A 16,239-nucleotide genomic window follows, 5' to 3' on the forward strand; every position below is an offset into this window, starting at 1 on the left:
GCAGTGAGCCAAGATCGCACCAATGCCCTCCAGCCTGGGCTACAGGGCAAAACTTTATCTAAAAAGAAAAAAAAAAAAAACAGATAAATATGCAATAACCAAGTCAACAAAATATGACTGCCCCTGAGCTCCTTGTCATGGCCGCGTCGTTGCATACCACACATCAGAGAGCCTTACAGTATGAAAGGATGACACAGATCACTGTGGGTGGACCTTTTCTCTCTTGCCTTGAATCCATACTCAGAAATCTGACAAAATGTGTACACGTCACAGTCTAGTGGATTGACCTGAATCCTCAACTTATCAACATGGTACCCAGAAGATGTCTGAAGGAAGTTTTATTAAAATAACAGAAAATTTAATAACTATATCCTGATAAGGGAGATCACAGTAACTTGCCATCCCAAAAGAGGCTCCATTCTCGGGATTAAGATAGTTTGAAGGGTCCTGAGTCTGACTCCTTAACCTCCTGGCCTTCTAGACTCTGATGCTCTCCTGTACTCTTTTAGCAGTGGGATGATAGGAAGTTCCTTCTAAACCTAGCCAGTGCTTGTAGACTTGCGACAGCTCCCACAGTTCTAGCAATTAGGGCTAGAATTGGGGGTTCCATCTTCTTGAGTCTGGCTCTCTCATGCAAATGCAGGACTGGTGTCATGGTGCTTCCTCATGGCCTGATGGGCACCTACCCCGTGTCCCAGACTACAAGAGAAAGGAGCTCTGACTCTGTTTTCCTCTCTCATCCCCAAAACTGCCTACCAGTCCTTCTCCAGTCCTTCCTAGCTCTGAGCATTCAATTTGGGCATCTCACCTTTAAAAGACTTCTCTTGGTGATAAACCATAGTTGTACAGTTCACTCTAGCTATATGCTGATTAATCCCTCTGCAGACACTCCCTCTTGTTGGCCCTCACCATTTTGTATGAGCCTCTAATAGTGCACTTGTCACTTTATTCTATAACTAAAGAGATTTTACACTTTTTTCTGCCATGGCCTACAAAAGGAAAGATAGTTTACACCGCAAACCAGTACACACAGAGGTTTATGTGATTGTTATAGATACACAGACATGTGTCCTTGTAAGTTTCCTTACCTTTACTACATACACATTCTTTTCTTTTTCTTTTTTTTCTTTTTTTTTTTTTTGAGACGTTGTCTTGCTCTGTCACCAGGCTGGAGTGCAATGGTGCAATCTCAGCTCACTGCAACCTCTGCCTCCTTGGTTCAAGCGAGTCCCCTGCCTCAGCTTCCCAAGTAGCTAGGAATATAGGCACATGCTACCACACCTGGCTAGTTTTTTTGTGTTTTGGTAGAGACAGGGTTTTACCATATTGGCCAGGATGGTCTCAATCTCCTGACCTTGTGATCCACCCACATCAGCCTCCCAAAGTGTTGGTATTACAGGCATGAGCCACTGTGCCCGGCCCATACACATTATTTTTTAGTCTATGCTATTCTGTTCTACTGTATTTATTTGTTCATTCATATTTATATATATATATCTATACACACACACACACACACACACACACACACACACACACACATATATATATATAATTTTTTTTCTTGAGATGGAGTTTTGCTCTTTTTGTCCAGGCTGGAGTGGAGTGGTATAGTCTCAGCTCACTGCAACCTCTGCCTCCAGGTTCAATTGATTCTCCTGCCTCAGCCTCTCAAATAGCTGAGATTACAGGCACACACCACCACGCCTGGCTAATATTTATATTTTTAGTAGAGACAGGGTTTCCACATCTTGGCCAGGCTAGTCTCGAACTTCTGACCCGCCTCGGCCTCCCAAAGTGCTGGGATTATAAGCGTGAGCCTCCACACCCGACCTCATTCATATATTTTTAATGCTAATCAGGCCAGGTATAGCCCTTGGACCCAGGAGGCAAAGCTTGCCATGAACTGAGGAGGCACCCCTGCATTCTAGTCTGGATGACAGAGCAAGACTCCATCTCGGAAAAAAAAAATACATAAATACATATATTTTTAATGCTAATCAAGACCCACTAAAAGAATCTCATGACCTTTTTAATATGTTGAAAGCTGCACTTTGAACAACATAGTTCTAGTTCTGATTCAGGATCTAGAAGAATTTGCTTTAAAAGAAAAGAAAACTGAGTTTGGATTCAGATTCCTGAATCCCCTTCTCTCCTCCTGGCTAGATTGTGAGCTCGCTGAGGGCAGGCAGAGTGTCTATTTCTCCTTTATATACTCAGCGCCTACCTCCGTACCTGGTATGTAGGAGATGCGCAGATCAATATTAACTGAAGAGCTCAGCCTCTCTGGGTCTTTGTGCCATATTTGTAAAATGGAAGAGTGCCCATGTGCACTCGGGGGGCCATTGTGAAAAGAATGAGATCATGCACCTACAGCAGCAGTCACAGGGCCCAGCGCCAATAGCTGCTCAATTAACCTACGTTTCTTTCTGGATTTCGACACCTAGCTCTTTCTTGGATTGACCACTTGACTCCACTGCAGTTCCTTTCTTCTTTCTTCTTTTCTTTTCTTTTTTTTGTTGGAGACAGAGTTTTCACTCTTGTTGCCCAGGCTGGAGTGCAGTGGCATGATCTCGGCTCACTGCAACCTCCATCTTCCGGGTTCTGGTGATTCTCCTGCCTCAGCTTTCCGAGTGGCTGGGATTACAGGCACCCGCCACCACGCCTGGCTAATTTTTGTATTTTTAGTAGAGACAGGGTTTCACCATGTTGACCAGGTTGGTCTCGAACTCCTGACCTCAGTTGATCCATCTGCCTCAGCCTCCCAAAGTGCTGGATTACAGGCGTGAGCCATGGTGCCCGGCCCACTGCAGTGTTTTTAAGTGTAATGTGAGGTTTGAACTCTATTAGCCTCCGATCCCAACCTGAGCAGACGCCTAAGGTTTTCCAAAATGCTATGGAGCCCAGAGGCAAATTGCCCTTCAGAGGCAGCAGTTTCTTCTTGAAACTTAGCACACTCAGCTCAGGCTCTGGTCGAAACGTGAGAGGTCATAGGGCAGAGTCCTTTTTGTCACCCCCTGGGGGACTCATTTCTCTATGAAAAAGTGTGACTTGAGCTGTTTATTAACATTTCATTGCAAAAATGAAAATTACTTCCACATCTAGAAAGATTATAAAATAAGTTTAGGCTGGGTGTGGTGGCTAATGCATGTAATCCCAGCACTTTGGGAGGCTGAGGCGGGCAGATCACTTGAGGTCAAGAGTTTGAGAGCAGCCTAGCCAACATGGTGAAACCTCATTGCTATTAAAAATACAAAAAAATTAGCTGGGCATGGTGGCGGGTGGCCGTAATCCCAGCTATTCGGGAGGCTGAGGCAGGAGAATCCCTTGAATCTGGGAGGCGGAGATTGCAGTGAGCCGAGATCACACCATTGCACTCCAGCCTGGGAGACAAGGTGAGACTCCATCTCTAAATAAATAAATCCATAAAATGTTTAAAGTCGGCTTGAAATTTGGAGTGTTTTGTGAATCAAAAGCCTTCATAAGAGCCGTTATTTCAAAACCATGAACCTAAGTCCGATGAAGCGCTGATTGATGAACTTCTGACTTGGTCATTAACTGGCTGTGACATTGTGGGTGGGACCGCCTCCCTGGATCTCATTTTTTCATCTTTGAGAAGGAGTATCCCATTCATCTCCAAAGTTCTGTAACCCTAAAATACGAAGCTCGGAGTCCTTTGTTTCACACTCACTGGAATGTGCTAGCCATTGAGGAGATAATATTTCAATGAACGCATCTCAGTTGCAGAGTCTAATCAAATGCAATGCCTCCAACATTTTCTCTATAATCGTTTCTTGCTACTACCATGTAGAAAGATTAGATGATGCTTTCGCCAACCTTAGAGCCAGTGAAGAGTCAGGTTAGCTGTTACTTTTGTAAATAAAGGCTCAACAACCAAGACCGTGGGTGAATCATCATAATAGCTTGTTCTGCATTGCGCCTTGTCTTATCTATGCAACAGCGGCTTCTCATTGAATGCTGTCAATTGATCACTCATCTGTGGGTAATGTAACAAGGCTATTTGTTGTTTTCTTCTAGAACAGAATGACTCGGAAGATACTGGAGCTTCGAAGCTTCTAGCAGAATATGAAGTCTTTCGTCTTCAGCTCTCTGCATTAAGTTTAAGCAGGTCAGTAGTGAATTCTGTTTGTCTTTGGAAGTTCCTAATGAGCAGGCTGTCCTGAGGTTAGCAGGGAGATTGGGAATGTCTCACCTGTGTCGGACTCCTCTAGCTACCTTGGCCTTAACGCCGACGTTTTCTCGGATGTGAGAAGTGAGGTGCTTGGTGTGGTGAGGTTCGAAGTGCAGCTCTTCACTACCAGCTTGATGATGTGGAAGCTGCTCACCCGCTCCGTCTCCGCATTGCCCCTGCAGAGACTCTATGGAAAAGAAAATTAGATAATAAGTGGTTTAACTGGAAAGGCTAAGCTCCCTTGAAAAAATTTCAGAAGGGACTCCCTTCTCTCTGTTGATTTCAAAATGGTCACAGCTTCTGTACAATGCAGGGGCTCTCACACCATTGGTTGTACAGAAAGAAAATAAGTTTGCTGTAAGAAACCAATTTCTGTAATCGGTGAGGTGGCTCATGCTTGTAATCTGAGCACTTTGGGAGGCCGAGGTGGGTGCATCACTTGAGGTCTGGAGTTCAAGACCAGCCTGGTCAACATGGTGAAACCCTGTCTCTACTAAAAATACAAAAATTAACTGGGCATGATGGTGGGCACCTGTAATCCCAGCTACTCGGGAGGCTGAGGCAAGAGAATTGCTTGACCCTGGGAGGTGGAGGTGGCAGTAAACAGAGATAGCACCATTGCAGTCCAGCCTGGGCAACAAAGTGAGACTCTGTCTCAATAAAATAAATACATAAAGAAAGAAACCACCTTCTAACTCACTTACTCTCCGTTGCTCAATTTTGCCCATTGCGTTAACCTCGTTATAGGTCTCCTTTTCCTGGTCCAGTTTCACCATTTTCCACCTAAAATAATACTCATGTGCAACTATGTCACTCCCCTGGGAATACTCTGAATGGGTCTCCATCTCCCTTGGGAAAAAATCTGGTGTCCTAGCTGGGGCTCAAACCCCACAGTCCCCTCAGCCCTGTTGCTATCGCCCCTTTGTCATCCTCGGACTCATCCTCTGTTGGGTCCTTCTGTGTCTTTGCTCTTGCTGTCCCTTTTGTCTGGCACAGCCACCAGCCCTTCCTTCCCCATCTACCACGCAGGACTCAGCATGTGTCAGCCCCTCCAGGCAGCCTTTCTGGGACTCTGCCCCGGGCCACATGACTCTCCGTACCCAGCGTCCCTGAACGTACCTGGTCCCCACACTCGCCATGGCGACATGACATTTTTGCTTTCTCCTTCCTTTCATTGCACTGGGCACCGTTCTAGGTCAGGGACCTCCTCATGCTTGGGGCAGTATAGTGCAGTGGTCAGGGACACAGGCGCTGGAGCCTCATGACCCGGGTTCAACCCCCGGCTCTATGACTTACTGACTGTCCGTTCTTGGACTCTATCTCTTCCTAACTTGCTTTCCTCATCTGTAAAATGGAGGTAAGGGGCTGGGCGCAGTGGCTCACACCTGTAATCCCAGCACTTTGGGAGGCCAAGGTGGATGGGTCACAAGGTCAGGAGTTCAAGACCAGCCTGGCCATGATGGTGAAACCCTGTGTCTACTGAAAATACAAAAATTAGCTGGGTGCAGTGGTGCACACCTATAATCCTAGCTACTCAGGGGGCTGAGGCAGGAGAATCTCTTGAACCTGTGGGTGGAGGTTGCAGTGAACTGAGATCATGCCACTTCACTCCAGCCTGGGCGACAGAGTGAGTCTGTGTCTCAAACAAATGAACAAACAAACAAAAAACCCACAAAAACACCTCTTGTTAGAATAGATGTGGTGGCTCCTGCCTATAATCACAGCACTTTGGGAGGCCAAGGCTAGAGGATCGTGTGAAGTCAAGAGTTTGAGACCAGTCTGGACAACACAGCAAAACCCCAAATATTCCAAAAACAAAAAAAACAAGAAGCAACCCCAAAACTGAAACTTTTTGTTATTGGTAAAAATACTGATTTTCTTTTTTTTTTTTTTTGAGAAAGAGTCTTGTTTTGTTGCCCAGGCTGGAGTGCAGTGGTGTGATCTTGGCTCCCTGCAACCTCCACCTCCCAGATTCACGCAATTCTCCTTCCTCAGCCTCCTGAGTACCTGGGACTACAGGCACGCACCACCACACCCAGCTAATTTTTTTTTTTTAATTTTTAGTAAAGATGAGGTTTTACTATGTTTGCAAGGATGGTCTTGATCTCCTGACCTCGTGATCCACCTGCTTTGGCCTCCCAAAGTCCTGGGATTACAAGCTGAGCCACCGCGCTCAGCCTCATGCTCTAATTTCAAGAGTTCCACTCAGCTGCTTCCTGTACAACCCTCCACAGAGAAATTCGAGGTGAAACCTCTATGAACTGAGTCTGCCATGTGAATCTCTCACATCAGGAGAACGCCATTTCTGTGCAGTTTTCCAGCCTGTGCCCATGGTCTTGCATTCTTGAGACTTCGTTGTGGATAAGAAAAACAATTCTGTGGCCTGAAGCTGTTTCTGGATGGTCCCTCCATCTATTACTTTCTCGTTATATTAGTGGCTGCCCCGGGATCCAGGATAAACCGTTTTCCCATGCCTGCTGAGAGACTGCAGTACAAACGCTTGATGTTTTATTGCCATGTTATTAGAACCAGCCTCCTAATTTGCCCTGTAAAATTTGAGAGGGTGACATGTGGGCATATGTTTTCGTGTGTGCCAAAATCACACTGTGGGTACGCATGTGGTATACACACACATTCCTTTTGTTACCTCTTTGAACCCTAAATGAGATTTTGTGGGTGTGCACCTCGGGGTTGAGCCCTTAGTATTAGACACAAACCCCACAGCAGCCTGCCCGGGGTTTCTCCCTCACCTGAGCATCAGAGCCCAGGGAACATAAGCAGGTACGTGCCAGCCTGCTACTTCATCTTTGCAGTGTACTGTCTCTCTTCTCCCTTTGCCAAGACACAGTTCTATGAAGCCCCGTTTCTTGTAGCTCCTATTTTCTTCTCCCTTCCTGCCCTGAGGCATGCAAACTTGCCTACAACCCTTACTCCACCACCACACAGGCACTCACAGACTCAGGGGTGTGCAGAGGACATGGAGGCTTCCCTGACAGCACACTGAGCATGCGCATGGAGAGGTCGGGGTGGGAAGCATGCTGGGGGCGGTGGCTCACCCCTGTTATCCCAGCACTTTGGGAGGTTGAGGTGGGCGGATCACTTGAGCCCAGGAATTAAAGCCCAGCCTAAGCAGCATGACAAAACCCTGTCTATACAAAAAACACAAAAATTAGCTGGACATGGTGGTGGTGCACACCTGTAGTCCTAGCTCCTTGGGAGGTTGAGATGGGAGGATCACTTGTGCCTGGGGAGGCTGAGGCAGCAGTGAGCCATGGTTACACTACTGCACTCCAGCCTGGGAGGGTGACAGAGAAAGAACCGGTCTAAAACAAACAAACAGAAAAGGATGGGAAGGAGCTGCCTTGAGTAATTCCCCGATGACATTCTCACCTTCGTCTTTGCACTTTATTCTCCCTCTTGTCCCTTTGCCAAGACATAGTTCGATGAAGCCCTATTTTTTATAGCTCCTATTTTCTTTTGTTGTTGTTGAGACAGGGTCTCGCTCTGTCACCCAGGCTGGAGTGCAGTCACATGATCATAGCTCACTGCAGCATCAGCCTCCCAAGTGGCTGAGACTACAGGCATGAGGCACCATGCCCAGCTAATTTTTTATTTTTTGTAGGGATGGGATCTTGCTATGTTGCCCAGGCTGGTCTTGAACTCTTGGGCTGAAGCAGTCCTCCGGCCTCCCTAAGTATTGGGATTATAGGCATGGGCCACTGAACCCAGCTCTCCTATCTTTCTTTGTCATCACCTTTTCTCCCTGGCAGACCTCCAGCCTCAGGTATCCCTCATGTGGATGCTCCTGTTTTTCCAGGGGTCCATGTTGTGTTAGTGCTGAGCCAACCACACTATGCCCCTCTCCCCATCACCCAAGGCTCAGGCAAGTCTATAGGACCATCTGGCAGCAAAGAGCCAAGGCCTGGGCAACAGCCAGCCCTGGACCCCATCTTGGCTCACTGCAACCTCCCACTCCTGGGTCCATGTGATTCTCCTGCCTCAGCCTTCCGAGTAGCTGGGCCCTAGTGCCCACCATCACGCCCGGCTAATTTTTGTATTTTTAGTAGAGACAGGATTTCGCCATGTTGGCCAGGCTGGTCTCAAACTCCTGACCTCTGGTGATCCGCCCGCCTTGGCCTCCCAAAGTGCTGGGATTACAGGCCTGAGCCAGCACACCCGGCCCCATCATTACTTTATTCTTACCAGCTGCACTCACTGGTACTAGCAGTTCGTGATTTGCCTGAGTAAATAATGATACTATAACATCAGATTCCATTGATCAAAAAAGGACCTCGTCAGCCTAGCACTTCATGGCAAAAAAAAAAAAAAAAGAAGAAATGTTTAAGTCATTATTGCAGAAAATCTGGAGCCTTGCCAGTGGAATAAGATTTTTAAAGGATGCGCATAAAATATAGGAAGAGAGATGCGAATGACCAGGGATGAATAGGAGAGATTTAGGACAGCAGTAGCCTAAAATGTGCCTCTGCCTGCAGAGATGCAGAAGAGGGTAAAAGAGACTTTTATTTTTTTCACGATGAAGTTTTGCCCTCATTGCCCAGGCTGGAGTGCAATGGTGCAATCTTGGCTCAGCAAAACCTTTGCCTCCGGGGTTCAAGCGATTCTCCTGTCTCAGCCTCCTGAATAGCTGGGATTACAGGCATGCGCCACTATGCCTGGCTAAGTTTGCATTTTTAGTAGAGATGGGATTTCTCCATGTTGGTCAGGCTGGTCTCAAACTCCCAACCTCAGGTGATCCACCTGCCTCAGCCTCCCAAAGTGCTAGGATTACAGGCGTGAGCCACTGCACCTGGTCAAAAGAGACTTTTAAAGCTGATTTAGACAGAGGAAAAGGTGAATGGGTGGTAATGTGTCCCCTGCTGGAGGTGTGACACATGCCTGGGCAGCTGCTAAGGTCGAAATCATGCAGAGTTTAAAGAGCAAAGCACCAGGACCCTTCCACCCCTTAGAGTCTGTGAGTCTATGAGGCGGATGCTAATATTCTGTATGAGGCCCATGGGTGTCCAAGGACATGAGCTACTAAGATAGTCCTAGCAATGGAAAGAACAGCTACTGAAGAATCATCAGTAATTATTGCCTTTCACCTAGAATATGTAATGCTGCTTTCAAAATTACTGAATTTTGGCTGAGTACAGTGGCTTGCGCCTGTAATATTCTGCACTGAAATCACTCCTTTCATCTGTAGCTCTCAAAGAATTTTATAAGCATTAATTAGTTCTCACATGTGGCTTTGAACCTATTTTCACACTTGTCAAATGGATAGTAAACAATTTTGTACCTGGGCAAAGCCAAAATACTAGAGTGGTATCTCCCAGGTGTCCAGAGACCCATCGGAAGAGTCAAAAACCTCAGTCACCTCTGCAGACGTCTCACCTGAGAAGGACCTGATGTCCAGCTGCTCGTGGATGAGTCTGATACCGAGGTCAAATGAGTTCACAGTTCTTCCTACCACTTACTTCTGTTCAGCTCTTTTGACATTAAAGTATCAAATAGGATGCGATATTTGGGAGAAATTTTCAGACTTCTAATCACATATGGATTTGAGAATTAAGTATCCCTCTGACTTTATAAAATTAGAGCTCTCTTACATTCTTTTTTTTAAGATGGAGTCTCACTCTGTCACCCAGACTGGAGTACAGTGGCATGATCTTGACTCAGTGCAACCTCTGCACTCTGGGTTCAAGCAATTCTCTGCCTCAGCCTCCTGAGTAGTAGCTGGGACTACAGGCACATGCCACCATGCCCAGCTAATTTTTGTATTTTTAGTTGAGACGGGGTTTCACCATGTTGGCCAGGCTGGTCTTGAACTCCCAACCTTGTGATCCACCCGCCTTGGCCTCCCAAAGTGCTGGGATCACAGGTGTGAGCCACTGCGCCCAGCCTGAGCTCCCTTATATTTTCTGCTACACACAAACTCACAGACCAAACCTGAGCCCTGTGGAAGGTTCTGGGACAGGCCTGGATACTTGATGGCCTCACCATCTCCCACACGGTGTCCCACTGCCCTAGCTGCAGTTACCACTTACTACTGTTAAAGTGGCAATGCGGAATTCCTCTGGGGTCCCAGATAAAAGGAAAAGCTTCACACTACACCCTCCCACCCCTGCAACTCTGCCTTTGACCCTGACATTTTAATAGTTGAAAACTAAACACCACCCCCTGCCTTCATTTCCGCTCCATTCGTTCCCTTCTTAACCCCCTGCAGTCCGGCCTCCACACTCTCCTCTCTACTGTAGCCCTTTCTAAGAAGTCTTCAGTGACTTTCTTTTGAAATTCCAAGAGGCATTTCTCAGGGTCATTTCATCTGAGCGCCCTCATCCTGCCGTCCACCCTGTCCCCTTGAAGGTCTCCCTTCCCTTGACCTCTGGGATGCTGAATTTCCCATTTTTCTTTCCCCTCTTCTGACACTTTCCCTTCTGATCTGGAGGGCCTTCCACAGGGACCATTGGTCCTGGGGTCTCCAGCCCATCTTGTGGGATCAACTCTCACCATCCTTATCTCTGACAGGGGTAGAGAGATCTCTCCTGATTCCCCAGATGAAACACCTGAGAGATGGTGTACATACCATTCCTCCAATTCCTGCACCTCCCCACCCTGGTTCACGGAGTTTCTTTTTCCTCTTGTAGCTCTCAAGCCTTCACTGGCCAGCACTGTTAGTTCAGACCCCGACATGTAGAGTATTTCCCCCCAAACTCTTCCGCTCATGTACATTAACCAAATACATTTGCATCTGCTCCCCCCATTTTTAAAGCTTGTTTATTTGAGATATAATCCACTCTCCCAATTTTTGATTGTTTACATATCATATACTTTTTTTTTTTTTTTTTTTTTTGAGACAGAGTCTAGCTCTGTCGCCCAGGCTGGAGTGCAATGACATGATCTCAGCTCACTGCAGCCTCCTCCTCCTGGGTTCAAGCAGTTCTCCAGCCTCAGCCTCCTGAGTAGCTGGGACTATAGGCAGACACCACCACGCCCAGCTAATTTGTTTGTTTGTTTGTATTTTTAGTAGAGACGGGGTTTTACCATGTTGGCCAGGCTGGCTCAAACTCCTGACCTCAAGTGATCAGCCTGCCTTGGCCTCCCAAAGCACTGGTATTACAGGAGTGAGCCACTGCACCTGGCCAAAATCAAAATTCTGCTATCTTCCTCCCATATCCCAGTGGTGATCTTGAGCAGAGCTGGGAAGACCTACCCATCACTAAGCCCAGGGACCCAGAGGTGAGCAGCATCCCAAAGGCTGTGTCCACTGCCGGGCTGGCACTCCTCCTTCCTACGGAGCACAGCCTCTCTGCTCATCCTTGTAAAACATTGGCTTCTTCTCCTCCCTTCTTCTGAGACCTCCGGTCTCTGGGCTTTCCAGTAGAGAACAGGCACTCCCAGCTGACCTTCAGGGAGCTCCACACTTCATCATGACTTCTGTTCCAGCCTTTGCTCCCTTCAGTGCCTCTCATAGGTCTCAACTCTTCACCAGCCAGCATTGTTAGTATATAACACTTTCCCTTCTATATAACACCCCCTCCTCTCCAGGTTCTGGGCCTTTGCCTGGCTCAGGGTAAGCCTAGCTCACCTCGGTCCCACCTTCTCTGTCACACCATCACATTACACTCTCCTTCCTCACCACTCTGTCCAATCTTTTGGCACATGGCCACCCACTGTTACTTGACACTCTCATTCACACCATCTAATTGCCTCACTGGACTCTGATCTCCAAGAGCACATGGTCCAGGTTCCTTCCGCATAGACTTCGAACCTGTCCTCTGTACCTGCAGCGCTCCTCAGTCCCCCTCTCAGGGTGGCATCATTAACAGAGCAGCCTGATTACTCTTGATGGTTGTGTTTGGACAGAGACAGCTGTGGGGGCTACAGGAGCTCTGATGGTCTGATGTGCTGGTCACACATGTACACGTGGACTTCACATGTTTGTGGCAGGCAGCTTAACACTGCTAAATTCTTAAACCTACTCAAGTTCAGCTTCTTGCAAATACTGTTTCCCAGAGGTTGGTAATATAGTCTCCTCAAGATTTAATAGAAGAAAAGTTGGCTGCTTATTGAAAAGTATGCTTTTGACTGCCAACTCGGATTATTTTAAATTAATGTTAATGCATGCAAGATTTACTCGCAAAGCATCCATCTCTTTAGTACCCGATGGGGCTCAGGGCATGTGTGTAAATCATTCAGATGACAATTTCCTGGATTGAGTGCTTGGCATTTACCTACCGCAAATCAATGCACTTATTCACAGATGGCAGCATGGGGACACTGAGGATGATTCGAGATGTTGGACTCTCAGGAGCAGAATGACTCTGGAACACTCGAGAGGCAGCTACTTCCAAACCTCCTTGAATTCTCCTTTAAAACACTCCAGCAAATGCTGACCTGGGGATTTGAAAACAGCACACTAAAATGGAGATATCAACTCACTTCCTGGACTTTAAACTTTATGGTTCTGTGGCTGGAATGCAGCCATCTAGTTCTCAAAGGTGCTTCCACGGGGACCATATTGTTACTGGGTGAATAACCTTTGAGACCCCCTTCACAGAAACACACTCTTGTTTGTGAAATGAATAGTTGCAGATTGCAAATGATTTTCTTGGTCTACTTTAGGAGGGGATTGGCCAAGAAATTGAGTTGTTTAATTTTTTTTTTTTTGACATGGAGTTTTGCTCTTGTTGCCCGGGCTGGAGTGCAATTGCACAATCTCGGCTCACTGCAACCTCTGCCTCCTGGGTTCAAGCGATTCTCCTGCGTCAGCCTCCCTAGTAGCTGGGATTTCAGGCATTAGCCCCCACACCCAGCCAATTTTTGTATTTTTAGCACAGATGGGGTTTTATCATGTTTGTCAGGCTGGTCTCGAACTCCTGACCTTAGGTGATTTGCTTGCCTCGGCCTCCGAAAGTGCTAGGATTATAGATGTGAGCCACTGCGCCCAGCCTGAGTTGTTTAATATTTAAACTACATTTTTTTTCTTGTGGTAAACTTGGCAGACTTGGTGAATATTATAATTGTGTTCAAGTCCAAAAGTCATTCCATAGCATATATTTCAAGGATAATGATGGCTCAGTGTCCTGAACCAAGATTCTCTTGGTGGCTGAGGCCAATACCTGATACTGTGGGTGGCAGGTCACACACTCTGCAGGTTCCTATCGGGTCAGGTGATGCTTTTCAGATTAATGGTAAGTGCGGCTATCATAGTGAGGGTTCATTTTTGAAGTTTCTCTTTGTTTCTTTATGCTTGTATGTATTTATGTATTTATTTATTGAGGCAGTTTCACTCTTGTTGCCCAGGCTGGAGTGCAATGGCGGGATCTCAGCTCATCGCAACCTCTGCTTTCTGGGTTCAAGAGATTCTCCTACCTCAGTCTCCCGAGTAGCTGGGATTGCAGGCATGCACCACCATGGCTGGCTAATTTTTTTTGTATTTTTAGTAGAGACAGGATTTCTCCATGTTGGTCAGGCTGGTCTCGAACTCCCAACCTCAGGGATCTGCCTGCCTCGGCTTCCCAAAGTGCTGAGATTACAGGCTTGAGCCACTGCCCTTGGCCTCCTTATGCTTTTTAAAATAACTTTCCTGCATCTCTTACATTGATAGCAAAGGACCAACTTCGAGACAGTGACACATGAGAGAAGGCCAGTTATCCACAGAAAGCTTTGCTAACTAGATATTTCTTTGAGATTGCTGATCCTGTTATTCTCACAAGAGGCCCACAGAAAAAGGAAGAAAGAAGGAAAGGAAAGGAGGGAGGGAATGGAATAAGGGAGAGAAAGAAAAAAGAGAGAGAGAGGGAGGAAGAAAGAAAGAAAAAGGAGAAATGAAGGAAAGAAAAGTCAGTTTCCCAGAAAATCCCATCTGGTTTTCTAGCTGCCTCTCTGGGCAAGGCTGAGCTCTGCATGGCTTTCCCTTCCAGCCTCCACCTTTCACTGTGGCCATTGGCAAGGGCTGTTGGGACCCTCTACAGAGGGCACATGGGGAAAGGGGGTGCAAGTGCTGGTCTTCTTGTTTCTCCTGGACTTTTGCTAAGGCCTGCATGGGGAATACCCCTACTGATTGCCAAGCTAAGCGTTTTCATAGGTTGAGTCACATAGACAGAGCTTTACTTTGTGAATACAAAACAGGGAAATAAAGGAACAAAACACCAATCCTGAAGGGCAATGACACTATCAAGTGCCATTGAATGAACTCAGGATCTAACTCAGCCCTGCTCTTCTGTGGTTCTGTTTTGCATAAATATAATGCGAACTTCTAATGAGTTGGTTAATATTATTCCCTCCTCACTGTTTTCTTTAAACCCTGCTTTGAAGCATAGTCATGTCAACCAGTCAGAAGTTTAGAAAGCCTGTGCTTGTTACTGGAGTTTAATTAAAATACACTAAGCCTTGAAGAAACTTGTGGTTTAGAGTAATGGAAAATTGGGAATTCAGATGCATAGACTGATCCTAGGAAGAAAGGCCAGATTTCCTCTAAAGCATCGGATTTCTTGTCTTCCATTTCTGTGTAGGCTTGTAGTTGACTCATTAGTAAACATACAAGTGATCACTTTTCCAATAAAGGATTGATCAATGTTATAATGGCAAGAATTTGTGCGGAAACACAGTTCGTGGTCTGAAAAAAAAAAAAAGAATTTTACATTTCCCTGCTCAGAAGCATTATCCGAATGTTCATACTATTTCACCTTTTTTTTATTGAATTCATTTATAAACACATTTATCCTAGATCAATTATGTGCAAAGCAAGTGTGGGTGCTAGAGATACAGTTGTGAGCAAAACTAGACCAACCTGGCCCCTTTTCCTCAAGGAATTTCTTTTTTTTTTTTTTTGAGACAAATCTCACTCTGTCGCCCAGGCTGGAGTGCAGTGACCTGATCTCTGCTCACTACAACCTCCGCTGCTCAGGTTCAAGCAATTCTCCCCTTTCAGCCTCCTCAGTAGCTGGATTACAGGCTCGCATCACTACTCCCTACTAATTTTTGTATTTTTAGTAGAAATGGGGGTTTTGGCACATTGGTCTGGAACTCCTGACCTCAAGTGATCTGTCCGCCTTGGCCTCCAAAAGTGCTGAGATTATAGGTGTGAGCCACTGCGCCCAGCCTCTACAGTTAAGAGTATGGCATTTAGCTTGCTCTTGAGAAATGAACTTGACTGTATCAAAGCATGAAACAATTAAGAAAAATAAATGATTTGAATATAGCACTTGTCACCAGCATGCCATTACTGATAATGGTGTATCTGTTATTCTAATAGCAATGCTACAGAGGTATTCTTCAAAGCATGATACACACATGATACTCACAGGTGTCAGACTTCACCTCAGCAGCTCCGCCCATCTGTCAGTGGTGCTTTCCACTCCTGTTCCCGGAGGGTGGGTCTGGGTGGAGCAGAGATGCTTTAAGACCCTGTTTCTCAGCGTGTGGGTCTCTGCATCCAAATCACCTGGATGTGCTTGTCAAAATTCAGATTCTTTACCCCTGCTTCAGACCCACAGAATTAGAATCTCAGGAAGTGGGGCCAGAAATAAGCATTCTTTTTGTTTGTTTGAGACAAAGTCTCACTCTGTCACCCGGCTGGAGTGCAGTGGCACAGTCTGGGCTCACTGCAACCTCTGCCTCCCCGGTTTAAGCAATTCTCACACCTCAGCATCTTGAGTAGCTGGGATTACACACTCCCCAACACCACACCTGGCCAGAAATATGCATTTTTAACAAACATTCCAGCCCTGCACAGTGGCTTATGCCTATAATACCAGCACTTTGGGAGGCCAAGGCAGGTGGGTCACTTTCAGTCAGGAGTTTGAGACCAGCCTGGCCAATATGGTGAAACCCGTCTCTACTAAAAATACAAAAATTAGCCGGGTGTGGCAGATGCCTGTTATCCTATGTTATCTTAGCTACTTGGGAGGCTGAGGCAGGAGAATTGCTTGAGCCCAGGGGACAGAGGTTGCAGTGAGCTGAGATTGCACCACTGCTCTACAGGTGCCATCTTGCCCAGCTAATTTTTTGTATTTTTAGTAGAGATGAGGTTTCACCATATTAGC

The 16,239-nt window shown here is 46.4% G+C and overlaps 1 protein-coding gene and 1 long non-coding RNA gene across 4 annotated transcripts in view; both read left to right on the forward strand.

The window, feature by feature from the left end:
* The window catches only part of SCAF8 (SR-related CTD associated factor 8), a 252,681-nt gene extending 247,965 nt beyond the window's left edge, over positions 1-4,716 (forward strand). The window contains exon 21 of the mRNA XM_078370336.1: positions 4,044-4,716. The gene's annotated coding sequence lies outside the window, so the exon portion shown is untranslated. The remainder of the gene's footprint in view (positions 1-4,043) is intronic.
* The window catches only part of LOC144582223 (uncharacterized), a 121,548-nt gene that overhangs the window by 82,794 nt on the left and 22,515 nt on the right, over positions 1-16,239 (forward strand). For all 3 annotated transcript variants that reach the window (XR_013534639.1, XR_013534641.1, XR_013534640.1), the window contains exon 2: positions 4,039-4,129. This is a non-coding gene — a long non-coding RNA (uncharacterized LOC144582223). The remainder of the gene's footprint in view (positions 1-4,038; positions 4,130-16,239) is intronic.

Source organism: Callithrix jacchus, chromosome 4, assembly GCF_049354715.1.
Source record: "Callithrix jacchus isolate 240 chromosome 4, calJac240_pri, whole genome shotgun sequence".
Lineage (NCBI taxonomy): Eukaryota > Metazoa > Chordata > Mammalia > Primates > Cebidae > Callithrix > Callithrix jacchus.